Source organism: Octodon degus, unplaced genomic scaffold, assembly GCF_000260255.1.
Source record: "Octodon degus isolate 3935 unplaced genomic scaffold, OctDeg1.0 scaffold00045, whole genome shotgun sequence".
Lineage (NCBI taxonomy): Eukaryota > Metazoa > Chordata > Mammalia > Rodentia > Octodontidae > Octodon > Octodon degus.
Window position 1 is genome coordinate 12698208 of NW_004524621.1, and position 14201 is coordinate 12712408.

At 41.8% G+C, this 14201-nt stretch overlaps 1 protein-coding gene across 1 annotated transcript in view; it reads left to right on the forward strand.

The window, feature by feature from the left end:
- The window catches only part of Ubap2 (ubiquitin associated protein 2), a 128229-nt gene continuing 114028 nt past the window's right edge, over positions 1–14201 (forward strand). The window contains exon 1 of the mRNA XM_023716084.1: positions 1–138. The gene's annotated coding sequence lies outside the window, so the exon portion shown is untranslated. The remainder of the gene's footprint in view (positions 139–14201) is intronic.

Genomic DNA, 14201 nt, shown 5'->3' on the forward strand with positions numbered 1-14201 from the left:
TGGCGGTCACGTGATGGACAGGGCTGCCTCTGCTGCCGCCGCCGCTTTGTAAGAGGCACATTGGCAGGTAACGAGCGGCGGCGGCGGCAGCTGTGGTATCGGTGGTGGCAGTTCCCGAGTCCAGCGAGGGGAGCAGCGGTAATTGTCACCTTCTCTCCTCCTTCCTTTGTTGCGAGGCCCTGAATACTGTCATGTGAACGCTGTAGACCCGGGCTAGATCTTCCGAGTCCCTCAGATTTGTCCAGCGCCCAACCGTGAGGACCCGGCCGAGCTTTCCTTGCTGGGTTCACACTTCCTCAGTGTCACCAGGCCCGGGCACTCATCTTGCCCCCCTCTCACGTAGTCTTGTGCTTCTTCCAGCCTTCTCAGGTTCCTATGGTCTGGGACCCACCCATCCCCAGGAGGCGCCTTCCCCTCCCCCCTTCGGATTTCTGTCCTGGAGGGTGTGGTTTTTTCTCCTACTTCGTTCTCTGCGGGTCTGCTGGAGCTACCCGCCTCACTGTCGCTGTCTTTCTGACCCCCTTTCCGCTTCCTGCTCCTGGAAGTAGTCCTGGGACTGACCCAACTTCTGCTCGCTATCCTTTTTCGGCGTAATCTGGAGGCATGTTCTGTGCTTTTCATTCTGGATTCTGTTAGATCTCAGTTTTCCTCTGATTTCTACTTGTGTTTTGGTTGTGTCACATGTTTTTATTTAATGTAGGTTTAAAGTGCCTCCTAGACTATAAAGGACTGTGCGGTATTTACTGAAGATGTTATTTTTTTTTTCATTGATTCATTGCAAGAATTTTCTTCGAGTCTCGGTCCCACTTGGCTCTCCCGTGTTTCTGTCAGAGTTTTCAATCTAATTAGTTGCCCAGGCATCTCAACTGTCACCACTCTACTCTTAGCTTTGTTCTCTCTTGAGGTTGAGCCTATCGTCATTCATGTTATTTCATGTTATTGTGATCTTATAGTTTACTACCATCTCTATCAGGTGTTGATTCTGCTTTATGTTCAGAGTATGTAGTCTGCCAGTATTTAAGTTTACTGCCGTGAATTAGCGCCTGTATATACTAAAAATTCAAAGAGTGGAGCGGCACTGTTGGGGATTGAACCCAGTGCCTTTGCATTGAGTACATCCCCAGCCAACCTTCTTATTTTGAGACAGGGTTTTTTGCTAAGTTACCTAGGGTGTGCTTGAATTTGTGATTCTTCAGCCTCAGCATCCCAGAAAACTGGGATTATAGGCCTTAGCCACTCTGCCTGGCGCAATTCAGAGCTTTCTAAGGTTTCTGTAAGATCATCATTTATTTGAAGGGCATACAATTTTTTTAGTGAACTTAGTTCTTAAATTTTCTCTTACTCTGTGATGTTTTCTTTCACCAGTGGTTTGCCACTAGTTACTGTGTTCGCACTGTTCCCTGTGATTTGTACTTTTTTTTTTTTTTAGTGTTGGTAAAAGTTAGGAGAAAGGTGACAGCCGTACCTAAACTTTTTTTTTTTTTTTTTTTTTTTGTGGAACCGGCGATTGAACTCAACTAAACTGTTTTGTAGCTTAGGCATTGAGTGGACACATTGGTGTAGTCCACATTGTCTCAGGGAAGGGAATAAATTCTAATCCATAGAGATGATCCAACATCTTTTAAATGCTGAGGGGACTCTTGGCTAGGGCCTTCTATTTGCTAGGAAGTCTTCTGTTATTATTAGGCAAAGGTAATTAGTTTCTCACGCCACACTTTATGCCAATGTGCTTTGCCTTGTTTTCCTAACTTATGGCTATTTCACATATGTGATGAGAGGTTTTCCTCTACCGTTGTCATCCTTATTTCCCCATTTTTATTTTTATTTCCACAATTCTGATTCCCCCATTTGCTTTCTCACAACTTCTGATACTCAATAAGCAAGCATATTGGAGGAGAGATTTTGTTTTTTTAAGGTCAGAATCTTGGTGTGTAGTCCATGTTGACATTGTGCCCCCTGTGTAGCTAGCACTTGCCATCCTTCTACCTCAGTCTCCTGAGTTCTGGGATTACAGACATAAACTACCATGCCCAGCTCTAAGAGATTTTTGTTTTGATTGAAATGTGGCAGGAGATGGTGGCATGGAAGAGAATGAGGCCATGGGAAAAGATTGTGGTAATTGCTTTTCCTGTCTATTTCCTGTTGCTCTGGTTTCCTCTGGCCTCTTTAAATTTGGGCTGGACTAGCAGTCACATGGCACTTCCTTTAGAACTATAGAGGAACACCACCACCACCTCTGCTTCCCCTTCCTGGTAACTAGTGAAGCCTGTACAGGGCTCATAAGAGATGGCTCTGTTCAAGTGGCTTTTATTGTTTGGGGAGAAGTTGAAGAAAATGGATAGGAATGGATTTTCAGTGTATATTTGTTTTGATGGAAGGAAACTAGTTATTGTCTATACACCCTTAATTATGAAATGCATGTAGATAGTATAATCTTGTCTTGAATATTTGAAGTGTTATAAGGTTGCTTTATTTTTATTTTTATTTTTTGTGCGTGTGGCACCAGGGATTGGACTTGGTATCTTGCGCTTGCCAGGCAGGCACTTATCCTGCTGGCTGCTGAGCTATCTCCTCAGTCCTAGTTACTTTTATTTTATTATTATTATTATTATTTTTTTTTTCTGTTACTGGAATCGAACTCAGGAACTCGTGTTCAATTGTTAGCCTTTTGGTTCCTAGTCTTTTTTTTTTTTTTGTTAGTTGTTAGGATCTCTTTTGGAGCTGGGTGTGATGGTGCATGCTGATGATCCCAACATTTGGCATTATGGTGCTGGCCAGCATGGGGTAGGTAGTAAATTCAAGGATAGCCTGAACTACAAAGTGAGACCATTTCAAAAAAGCCCCCAAATACCCAAAAACCAAAAAGATTATCCCCATTCCGCCCCCCCCCCCAAAAAAAAAAAAAAAGCTCTCTTTTAGTACTTTGGAGGCTGAGAGAGGGAAATCGTACTTGAGCTCAGCCTAGTCAATTTAGGGATTTCTTGGAGGGAAGTAGGCTGGGGATGTAGCTCATTGTGAAAGCTTAGGTTCAGGCTTGCGTTTGATTTTCAGCACTACTAAAAATGATAAAGAACACTCTGCATGAATTCACGGTAAATAGTGAAGGTCCTTTGTTCTTTTTTTGGTCTTTTAACAGTAGGATTTTACTGTTCAGGCTGGCCTTGAACTCACATTGTAGCCCAAAGTTGCAGGGTCCTGCCTTACCCTTCCCTTTTTTTTTTTTTTTTTTGGTACTGAGGATCGAACTCAGGACCTTATGCTGGTGAGGCAGGTGTTTAGGTGGATGAACTATCTCCCTAGCCCCTGTTTTTGTTACTGAGATAGGGTTTCAGTACTTAAGTTTAGAATGGACTTGGCTATGATCCTATGCTGACCTCAGAATCACAATTTAACCTTAGCTTCCTGAGTGCTGGAATTACAAGTTTGTGCCACTATTCCTGGCTTAGTTTCATTTTATCTTTTTGAAGTTAAGGGGCCAAATTTATCATGTTATTTTTGACAATTACAGTGTAACTGCTGCTGGGTGTGGTGATAGGCTGTTTGTAATTCTATTTATCATAGTGCTCTGCTGAGGAAGGAGGATTGTAAGCTTCAGCCCTGCCTGAGTGATTTAGTGAGTCAGTCTGCCCCTCTCCCTCTCAGGGAAAAAAAAAAAAAAGGATCTGGAGATATAGCTCATTGTGAAGGCCCTTGAACCATTGGGAAGGTCCTTGGACCATTGTGAAGGCTTAGTGTTTAGTATACCCCCCAAAAAAAACTGCTTATGCTACTATATCCTTTTTTAAGTTTTTATGATTAAGGATTTCTTTTTTTCTCCAAATACCTTCAGGGCAGGTTTGGCTGGCTGGAGTGTTGTGGGGATCGAACTACAGCAACCTGAGGCTGACAAGTTTTTATGATTAAATATTTCGTTTTTTCTGTGTGTGTCTTTTTGAGACAGGGTCTTGCTATGCAGTTCAGGCTAAGCTTCAACTCACTCACTACATAGCCCAGGATGTCCTCAAACGCACAGCAGTCTTCTGTCTCATCTCTCCAGTGCCAGTTGTGCACGACCACACCTAGCTCCAATCCTCCCCTCCCCCGACCACTGGGAACCGAACTTGGGAGACCTTGTGTTTGCCAGGCAGGCACTTACGCCTCTGAGCTATATCCCTAGCCCTGGTTCCAATTTTTGTGTTTTTAAATTTTGACTTTGCCATCTTTCTGCCTCAGCCTCACAGATTGCTGGGATCACAGTTGTGTGCTTTCATGTCTTGCTAGGCAACTTTTCTTTTTCTGTTCTTTGAGATAGGGTCTTGCCAAGTAGTTCAAACTAGCCTTGAACTCACTGTGTAGCCCAGGTTGACCTCTCATCAATCCTTCTGCCTCAGCCTCCCAAATTGCAGGGTTACAGGTGTGTACCACTATGTCCAGCACAACTTGTTTTCATGTTGTATGTAATGAGCTCATTTGATTTGTAATCCAGGTAAGTATGTGACGTTGAGGCATAAAATAAGATTGCTCGTAGGAGTAGGTGTTACATTTAAAACTGTGCAGTGCTTTCTTTTTTTCTTATTGTGACAGTTTATTTGAGAAAGCAAAAGTGAAGGGGAGGGGACTGGCTCACAGAGCAAGCTTGGACTGAAAGACAAAGAGCAAAAATAAGCGCACTGAGTCTGAGAAACAGTGTGGGCTCTCATGGAAAGTTATGATCTTTTTTTTTTTTTTTTTTAGTGACTAGGTCCTGCTATGTGATTCCAATTGGCTTTGAGCTCACTGCTTAGACCAGGATAGTCTTGAATTTGTGGTAGTCCTCCTGCCTCAGGCTGCCATACTAAGCTGATCTTTCTTTTCTTTTTTAGTTTTTGTTACTGGTAATTGAACTTGGGACCTTGCGCTTGTAAGTGGCACTTACACCACGGAGCTATCTCCCCAGCTCTTGACCTTTCTTTTCTAAGATTGTTAGAAATGTTCTTTTCTTCATTTGGAATTCTCAAAGTTAATAGAACATCTTTATACTTTTGTCTAAAGCCTTATTTCATTGAAAATGCTTTTTTTCCCCATAGGGTTCTAGAGATTGAATCCAGGGCCTTTACATTAAGCTGCATCCCCAGCCCTTTTTAATTTATTTTGAGACTGGGTCTACCTAAATTAAGCTATACTTGACACTTGTGATTCAGGCTTGGTATGTGCCACATATCTGGCTTCTAACTGTATATTTAATTTCAAAAATATTTATTTACTTTTGTAGTGTAGGCTGGCCTCACACGGTGATCCTTCTATCCTCCTATCTCAGCCTCTGGAGTGCTGGGACCATAGGTGTGCGCTACTGGCTCTTTCATTGTTTATTTTTATTTATTGAGAAATATGAATGAGACAGTTTCACAGCTGATTAATAGGACAATTTTGATCATCAATACATTGTACATTGTTATCTTCTTAGTGGTTATCCATAGTACAAGAAGCAGACAGGATATTCTGTCTAAACACTGTTGGTACACCTCTTTCTTCTCCTTGAATTAAGCGAAAGTAGCTATAAATTTATCCTATTTTGTATATATAAATACAAAATGATCTTTCTTTTGTATCCTCTTTTTATTGTCTGTCAGAGGTGAATATTCTATTGGCATCTAAATACTATAGGTGGGGCCCGGGAGAGGGCTCAGTGGAATAAGTGCTTCTCTGGCAAGCACAAGGGCCTGAGTTCAATCCCCTGTTCTGGAAAAAAAAAAAAAAAAGGCTTAAAATATTATAGGTGTTTGAATTCAACTAAACAATCTAACACTGTCTAGCAGTCTATAATATTAGTGGGTTATCCTCAGAAGTTATTGACTTGAGCCTTTTACAGCTCATCGTATTAATATGGCTGTACTGTATATACCTCGTTTTTATTCTTTTCTGCCGAATGGTTAAGACCAAGCTATAGCAAGACCTATATAACAAGAAATGTAACTTTTGTGTGTGTGTGTGTGTGTGTGTGTGTGTGTGTGTAAGAACCCGGGATTGAACTCAGACCCTTGCGCTTGCCAGGGAAGTGTTTATTCTACTGAGCCATCTCCCGGCCCCAAGAAATGTAACTTTTGTATCTGATAAGGTCAGCCAAGTACTCTCAGGATTTATCCTGTAGCCCTGTACCGCCCTTTGTACATCCTTTTGTCAGTGTCAGACAAGAGGGTGAGTCATAGCCATTGCTTGACCAATTTGCTCTTTCATTGTTTTGAGACAAATGTAGTTCAGGCTTCTTCCTGCCTAGGCTCCCCTGAGTGTTGGGGTTACAAACATGCTCTATCAGGTCCAAGATCAACCCTATTTTATTTTATTTTTTGGAATAAACTCAGGAATTGAACTCAGGACCTCACATTTGCCAGGCAGGCACTGTGCCACTGAGCTATATCTCCAGTCCCTATTTTTTTAAATTTTATTTTACATTTCACATTATGTAAAAAAAAAAAAACAACAAAAAACACAAAACAAAAAAAAGGGCCGGGGAGATGGCTCAGTAGAATAAGTGTTTGCCGGGCAAGCTCAAGGGCCTGAGTTCAATCCCCAGTTCCACAAAAAACAACAACAGAAAAAAAAAAGAAAAAAAAAACAAAAAACCACAAAACATTATGTAGCCAGACTGACCTTGAACTCAGGGTGATCCTCCTGAGTTTACAGGCGTGTGCCACCATGCCCACCTTTTTTTAAAAAATGTACTTGGGGGGCTGGGGAGATGGCTCAGTAGAATAAGTGCTTGCCTGGCAAGCACAAGGGCCTGAGTTCAATCCCCACTTCCGAAAAAAAGAAAAAAAAAAAATAAAAAAATAAAAAATGTACTTGGTACAGAGTCTAACTCTTAGTGGTGATCCTCCTGTTTTCAGCCTCCCCAGTGCTGGGATTACAGGCATGTGTTACTGGGTCTGACACGTGTGCCCCCCCCCCCTTGTATTTTAGGGAAGGATCTACAGGGTATTCAGGATCTCACCACTAGATTGGACTTGTAGTGATCCTCCTGTTTATAGCCTCCCAAGTACTGGGATTACAGTTGTCCTTCTCAGTCTCAATCACTGTCAGCGTGTGCCCTGGGGGTGGGACTGGCACGGTAGGCCTGGGGATTGGACCCCAGGTCCTTTGCATCTCACAAGTTACTTGTTTTAAACACTTTTTAATTTATCCTTTTTTCTCTTTTTGAGATAGGGTCACACTATGAAGTTCACTCTGGCTTTGAGCTCACTTTGTAGCCCAGGCTGGTCTTTTTTTTTTTTTTTTAGCAGAACTGGGGATTGAACTCAGGAAGCGCTTACTCTACTGAGCCATCTCCCTGGCCCCTCAGGCTGGTCTTGTACTTGGAATAATCCTCCTGCCTCAGCCTCCCAAGTGCTGGAATTACAGGTGTGTGCCACCACACTGCTTTTTATACCTTTTTTATCAAACACAGCAGAAGAGATAACTGTACATGTGTTACGGTTGACCACAAATTAGGGGGGATTGCTTTAGTTATCAACAAGATGAATCACTCTCAGGTAATCTTGGCTGGTGATCAGGTGACAGTGAAATTCCAATCCATTGAGACACATGCTTTTTTTTTGCTTTTTGGTACTGGAAATTGAACTTAAAGCCTTGTGCTTACAAGGTAGGTACTGTGTAGCTGAGCTATATCCCTGGCCCAGTGCAGCAATTTATCCTGGCATCAGCTTCCAGCATTCCTTATTTCTGCTTCTTTGGCCTACATGAGTGTACAAGTTATTTTACTTGGACCTCTCTGCTTTACCTTTTACCTTTTTATTGGGACAGGATCTCCCTATGTACTTCAGACTGGCCTTGAACTTAAAATGATTCTCCCATCTCAGCCCATCTTTTGCGCTTCACCCTGCACATTTGATTCTTTTTTCATTCAGCTTTCTGGGTGCAGATATTTCTAAGGAGATGGCATTAAAGCCCAGAGTTCCTTTTTTGCTTTTTTTGAGACATGGTCTCTTTATTGTACATGTTGGCCTTGAATGTGCGGTGTAACCTGGGCTGTCTTTTATCTCACAGCAGTCCTCTTGCCTCAGCCTCCTGAGTGCTGCAATTATAGGCATTTGCTACCGTGGATAGATAAGCTGAGCGTGGTGGTGCATGCCTGTAATTCCAGCACTCCATTGGCTGAGGCAGAAGGATCCTTGCAAGTTTGAGACCAACCAGCCTGGGCTACAAAGTGAGCACAGGGTCACCCTGAAGTAGTGAGACCCTGTCTCAGAAAGACACACACAAAAAGCGTAATAGTATGTGTGAGGCCATGGGCTTTGTGTCTTTCTCAAAAAGAGGGCAGAAATGGAAAAAGTGTGTATATTTATTTTTGAGGTAGGGTTTCACTATGTATGCAGTGCAGGCTGGCCTTGAATTTGCAACAGTCCTCCCATAGTCATGACTTCTGGGATTATAGGTGCGTGCCACCATGCCTGGCTAAAATGAAAAATAATTTTATTTTATTTATTTTTTTTTTTTTTTAAGAATTTATTTGTTTATTTATTTTGTGTGTGGCCAGCTCAGTCCACCAGGGGGCGGGGCTGGCTGGCATGTGGTGCTGGGGGATTGAACCATGGTCCCTGTGCTTTGCTTAGCTTAGCTTGTTCTAAGTAGGTGCTTTAGACCACTGAGCCATCTCACCTAAAATGAAAAATAATTTTAAAAAAGGACTGGAAATGTAGTTCGCTGTGAAATTCAATCTGAAGCACCCCACGAATATACAGTTCTCTACTGTAATATGGGATTTGGAAATTTAGCTTAGTTGTACAGTGCTTATGTAGCTTGCACAGGCTTAAGGGTTATATCCTTAACACCTGAAAAAAAATCAAAGTTTAAAAAAATCCTGCTATAATGTTGTTTCTTCAGATTACTGGAGGGCAGGAGATCTCTTGGAAAATTTTTACTTTGGTAGTTCAGATTATTTAGTTCCATTTTACGGCCAGTGAGATAGTTCAGCGTACTAAGAGCCTACTTTGGCAAGTGCAGGGACCAGGGTTTGATCCTGGACACCACAGGTGTACCGGCCCTGCCCCCAGGGCACACTGAGCCAGGAGACCTAGTCTGGGCATGGTGGCACATGCCTGTAATCTCTGTGGGGCAGCTGAAAACAGGAGGATCACTGCGAGTCAGCTGTATAGTGAGACTGGGTACCAAATACATAAATGAAAAATAAATTCATGATGTTTTAATTTCTTATGATTGGAAGTGCTAAGGTGATGGTAGAAGTTTTTTTTTTTTTCTTTCAGAACCAGGGATTGAACTCAGGCTCTTGTGCTTGCCAGGGAAGTGCTTATTCTACTGAGCCATCTCCCTGGTCCCTAGAAAATGTTTTTGGGACTGGGGAAATAGCTTGGTCTAAGTGTCTGCCTGACAAGTGCAAGGACCTGGGTTTGATTCCTGGTACTAGTACTGCATGTTGTGCCAGCTTGAGACCAGGCCTAGTGGTGCACACCTGTAATCTCAGCACTGTGGAGGCTGAGACAGTAGGATCACTATGAGTCCAAGCTTCAATAGTGAGACCCTGTATCAAATAAATTAATAAAGAAAAAAATTAAAAAAAATTATGTCTGCTACAGAACAATCCACATGTTAAAGGAACAAAAAAACCACTTGTTTGTTAAAATAGGCTGTTCACTGTTTTACTCCTAAAGAAATATATTCACTTAAAATTTTACCCATGGGCTGGTGAGATAGCTCAGCAGACTAAGCGCCTGCCTAGGTAAGTGCAGGAACCTGGATTTAGTTTCTGGCACCACAGGCCACACTGTCTTTCCCCCCTCCATACTGAGTCAGCCACTGAGACTGGGTGTGGTGGTGTAATCCCAGTGTGAAGGAGGCTAAAAACAGGAGGATGACTACGAGTGCAAACTGTATAAATGAGACCCTCTACCAAATATATAAAAAAAAACCAATAAAATTTTACCCAAAGATCCTAGCATTGTATAAAAATAGAATGTGGCTAGGGCAATGGGATGTACCTGAGCAAATTTAAATATTTGGTTTTAAAAATATATTTATTTCTGTATTTGATACAGGGTCTTGCTATGGCAGCTTGGACTCAGTGATCCTCCTGTCTCAGCTGCCCCAGTGCTGAGATTGCAGGCGTGTGCCACCAAGCCTGGTTTTGGGTCCGGCACAACATGTGGTACCAGGGATCAAACCCAGGTCCTTGTGCTTGCCGCTGAGCTGTCTCTCCAGCCCCCTGAGCAAATTTAGATGCAGTACTTTCAACCTGGCCAGCTGTGGGACAATGAAATGAGAAAGGGTTTTGTTTGAGCAATAGCTAAACTGTGATGATAATTGTATAGCTTCATAAGTACAGTATACTAAACATTTAATTGTATATTTAAGAATGAATTTATGGTACTTAAGGCATACTTAGCAAAATTGTTCAGATTTTTTGGAAGAAATAGATTTAATAGTTTCAGATAAGCAGATTGAACAGGGGAAAAAAAGGGCAGTGTATATTAGACCTGTAATTGTTAACATTTATGATTTCTAAGCACTTTACATTATCTTGTCTCTTGCTGCTTACAACTGGGGAAACTGAAATGGTGGGCCAAGGTCATGTGATTTTTTTTTTTTTTTTTTTTTTTTTTTTTAATGTGTTTGGTTCTTGCAGGGTCTCACTATGCAGCTTGAACTCTTGGTAATCCTCCTGCTTTCAGCCTCCCCAGTGCTGGGATTACAAGGGCGCACCACCACACCTAGACTCAGGCTGGCTCAGCCTTCCCTGGGGGTGGTGCTGGCTGGTGCAGCATGTGATACCGGGGATGAGGGATCGGGGATTAGGGATTGGAATGAACCATGGTTTCTGCACTTGCATAAGCTTGCCTAAGCGGGCGATTTAGTCCACTGAGCTATCTTGCCAGCCTACTTGATCTTGAAATTGTTGGATTCCAGGTCTATCTGACTTCTAAGCTTGCTCTGTTAGTCATATTTCTGTACTACTATACCTTTCTGAAATGCTGCTATCTGGTAATACAGCCAGGTGCTAGCTGATAAATCAACAACGTAAGCAATAGAAAGAAAAACACCTTTGTGTAGTGTACCAGGTTGAGGTTTTGTACTAGATGAGGAACAGGGAATGACATAGACTTCTGAGTCAGAATCCATTAGATTGATTTCACTGTTATCTGTATTATATATTGGGGTTAGATCAGAGATTTGGTTAAACTTGAGTTTTATGGCTTTAAAATAAATACCTACTTTTCCTTCTGGTTGTTTTTTTTTTTTGTTGGTTTTTTTTGTTTTGCTTTTTAACTCTGGCTTTACCAGCTATTCAGATGAGCATTGTGAGCTAATCTGTACTTCTTCAGCCAGGCATGCAGCACTGAGAAGTGGCAATTGATAGCTCATAGTGAGAATAGAGAGAAGACTGTAAAATTACATTTAAGAACTCAAGCTGCGCTGCAGTGGAGCTGTTCACTACTGTATTGTTAGGTGACCTTAAAATGTCCTGGTCATTACTGAGTGAGTATAGAAAATAATTGATGCTCATATTGAGGAACAGAAAATGAGACTTGAGAGTCTGTTTAACATTGACAAAATGTACTAGAATAAAATCAAGGTAAAAAAGCAGTATAATTTGGAAGAATAACAAGGCCAATTTCACCAAAGGGTAGAGAACAGGAAGGAACAAAAGTTTATATTTTAGCAGGGTACAACACACACTTGAAATCCTTGTACTCTCAGGCAGGAGCATCACAAGTTTAAACCCAGCCTGATAATTTAGCAATTTACCAACCACCCTATCTCAAAAAAGGACTGGAGGTGAAGTAGCTCTGTACAGACCTTAAGTTCAATCCCCATTACTACACATATACACACAGAAGGGTAATTTAGAACATCCAGCTGGTCTTCAATAAGAAACAATTTTTTTTCTAGTAGTGGGGATCAAACCCATGAGTGCTTTATCATTGAGATGTTTCTAGCCCTTTTTATTTTTTGTGAGGCAATCTTGCTAAATTGCTAGCCTCAAACTTGGAATCCTCCTCAGCCTTTGAAGTAATTGGAATTATAGGTATTTGCCACATTTGGCTTAAGACAGTGAAGTCATATGAGATAATTATTGGAAATTTCAAGTTATTAGAGTTGGATTAGATAATTTTCTTTTTTAAAGACATTTCTATGCAGGTCAGGATAGCCTAGACCTCACTGTACAGCCCAGGAGGGCCTGGAACTCATTCATAGCTATCTTTCTGCCTTAGTCTCCCTAGTGCTAGGATTTCAGGTGTATGCTACCTAGATAACATTTTGAGTGATGGTCTTTGAAGGTTTTTTTTTTCCCCTAGTCAGGGGTTTGAAGCCAGAGCCTTGCTCATGCTAAAGCATGTGCATTACTACAGAGCTGCGTCTATAACCACACCCTGAAGATGTTTTCTAGCATTTAGGTTGGCAGTTTTCCTGTGTTGACTGTTGTTATAGCTTTTCTGTGCTTGAAAATAAGAAATAAAAGATACATGTTTTGGTTAGATTACCTTGATTTTTGTGACTTTGTGATCAACATGAATTGTTTTTTTGTTGTTGGGTTTGTTTTTTCTAGTACTGGGAATTGAATTTAAGACCTTCACACTGAGCTATAACCCTAGTGCATCCTCCTCATTTCCCCTAGCCTTATTTATTTATTTATTTTGGGGATTTCTTGAGGTAGGCTCTTGTTCTGTGGTTCAGGTTGGCCTAGAACTCACTATGCAGCCCAGGCTGGCCTGAATCTCATAGCTGTCTTCCCCCCTCAGCCTTCCTAGTGCTGGGATTACAGGCATGTGCCACCATGCCTGGCTCTTTTAAGAATCTTTAAAAATTTGAGACAGTGTATTCCTGAATTGCCTAAGTTGAACTCAGACTTTGTTTTTTGAGACAGGGTCTAGCTATGCAGTTTGGGCTGGCCTTGTGTTCACTTTTGTAGCCCCTGGGTTGGTCTCAAATTCACAGAGATCTGATCCTCCTGTCTCATCCTCCCTTTAAGTGCTGGGATTATAGGCATGAGCCACATGCACACCCAGTTTCAAACTCAAACCTTAATCTTCCTGCTTCAGCCTCCCAGAGTGCTTGGGTTACAGGGGTGTGCTGTTACATCTGACTGAAAAGTGTATTTTATGGAATTTGTATTTATAGGAAAACTGGTAGATTAGAGACAGTGACCTATATTGTCTTTGACTCCATCCTTTTTTTTTCTTTAATGTATTTAGTACAGGGTCTGTAGGTTCTTTACACAGATTGGACTTGTAGTGATCCTCTAGTTTTCAGCCTCCCAAGCACTGGGATGGGTGCATACCACCATGCCCAGTCTCAATCACTGTCTCTGTGCCCTGGGGATGGGGCTGGCACAGCAGGTGGGGTGGGGGGGTTGAACCCCCCCCCCCCCCGCCCCGCTTGAGCAGGCGCTTTAACCAACTGAGCTATCTGGCCGGCCCTTTATTTTTATTTTATTTGTTTGACTCCTTTTGTCTGGATTTCAGAAAGAGGAATAAACAAAAGTGAGGAAAGTGTCCTCCTTAGTCCCTTTTGAAGACCTTGAGACAGAGCAGCAGTGAATCTGTTCTGAAGGGTATAGAGCTGGAAAGTGAGGACAAAGCAGATCTGAGTATGTGAAGACACAAATTTTTGAAAACATGCCTGAGTTTTATCACAGACCAAGGCTATTAACATGTCTGTACTGTCACTCTGAGACTATATTTGATTTTTTTCATGAGAGGATGGGATGGGATTTCATGCCTGCTGAACAAAGTTATGAAAGAGGTACATTTAACTAAGATTAGTATTATTATTGCCTTGTTTTTGGAGATAGGGTCTTGTTATATAGTTCAGGCTGGCCTTAAAATCACAATGTGCCTATGTGATCCTCCTGCCCTTTCAGGCTACTGAGATTACAGGCATGCATCATCATACCTGACCTTCCCCCTGCAACCTTAAGATAGGGTTTTACTAAAGTAGTGCAGGCTATTTTAGAACTTGCTGTGTAGTTCAGGTTGCTCTCAACTAGTAGTCCTCCTGCTTTAATTTCTGAAGTGTGGGTTTTATAGGCATGTACTGATGCACCCTGACTTTTTTAGCGTTTTTTAAAAATTAGATTTTAGCTGGAGAACCAAGGAGATAGCTCAGTGCAATAAGTGCTTGCCTGGCAAGCACAAGGTCCTGAGTTCAATCCCTGGTGCCAGGAAAAAAAACAACAACTAGATTTTAGCCAGGGAAATAGTTCAGTGTCATAAGCTCCTGCCTGGTAAACACAA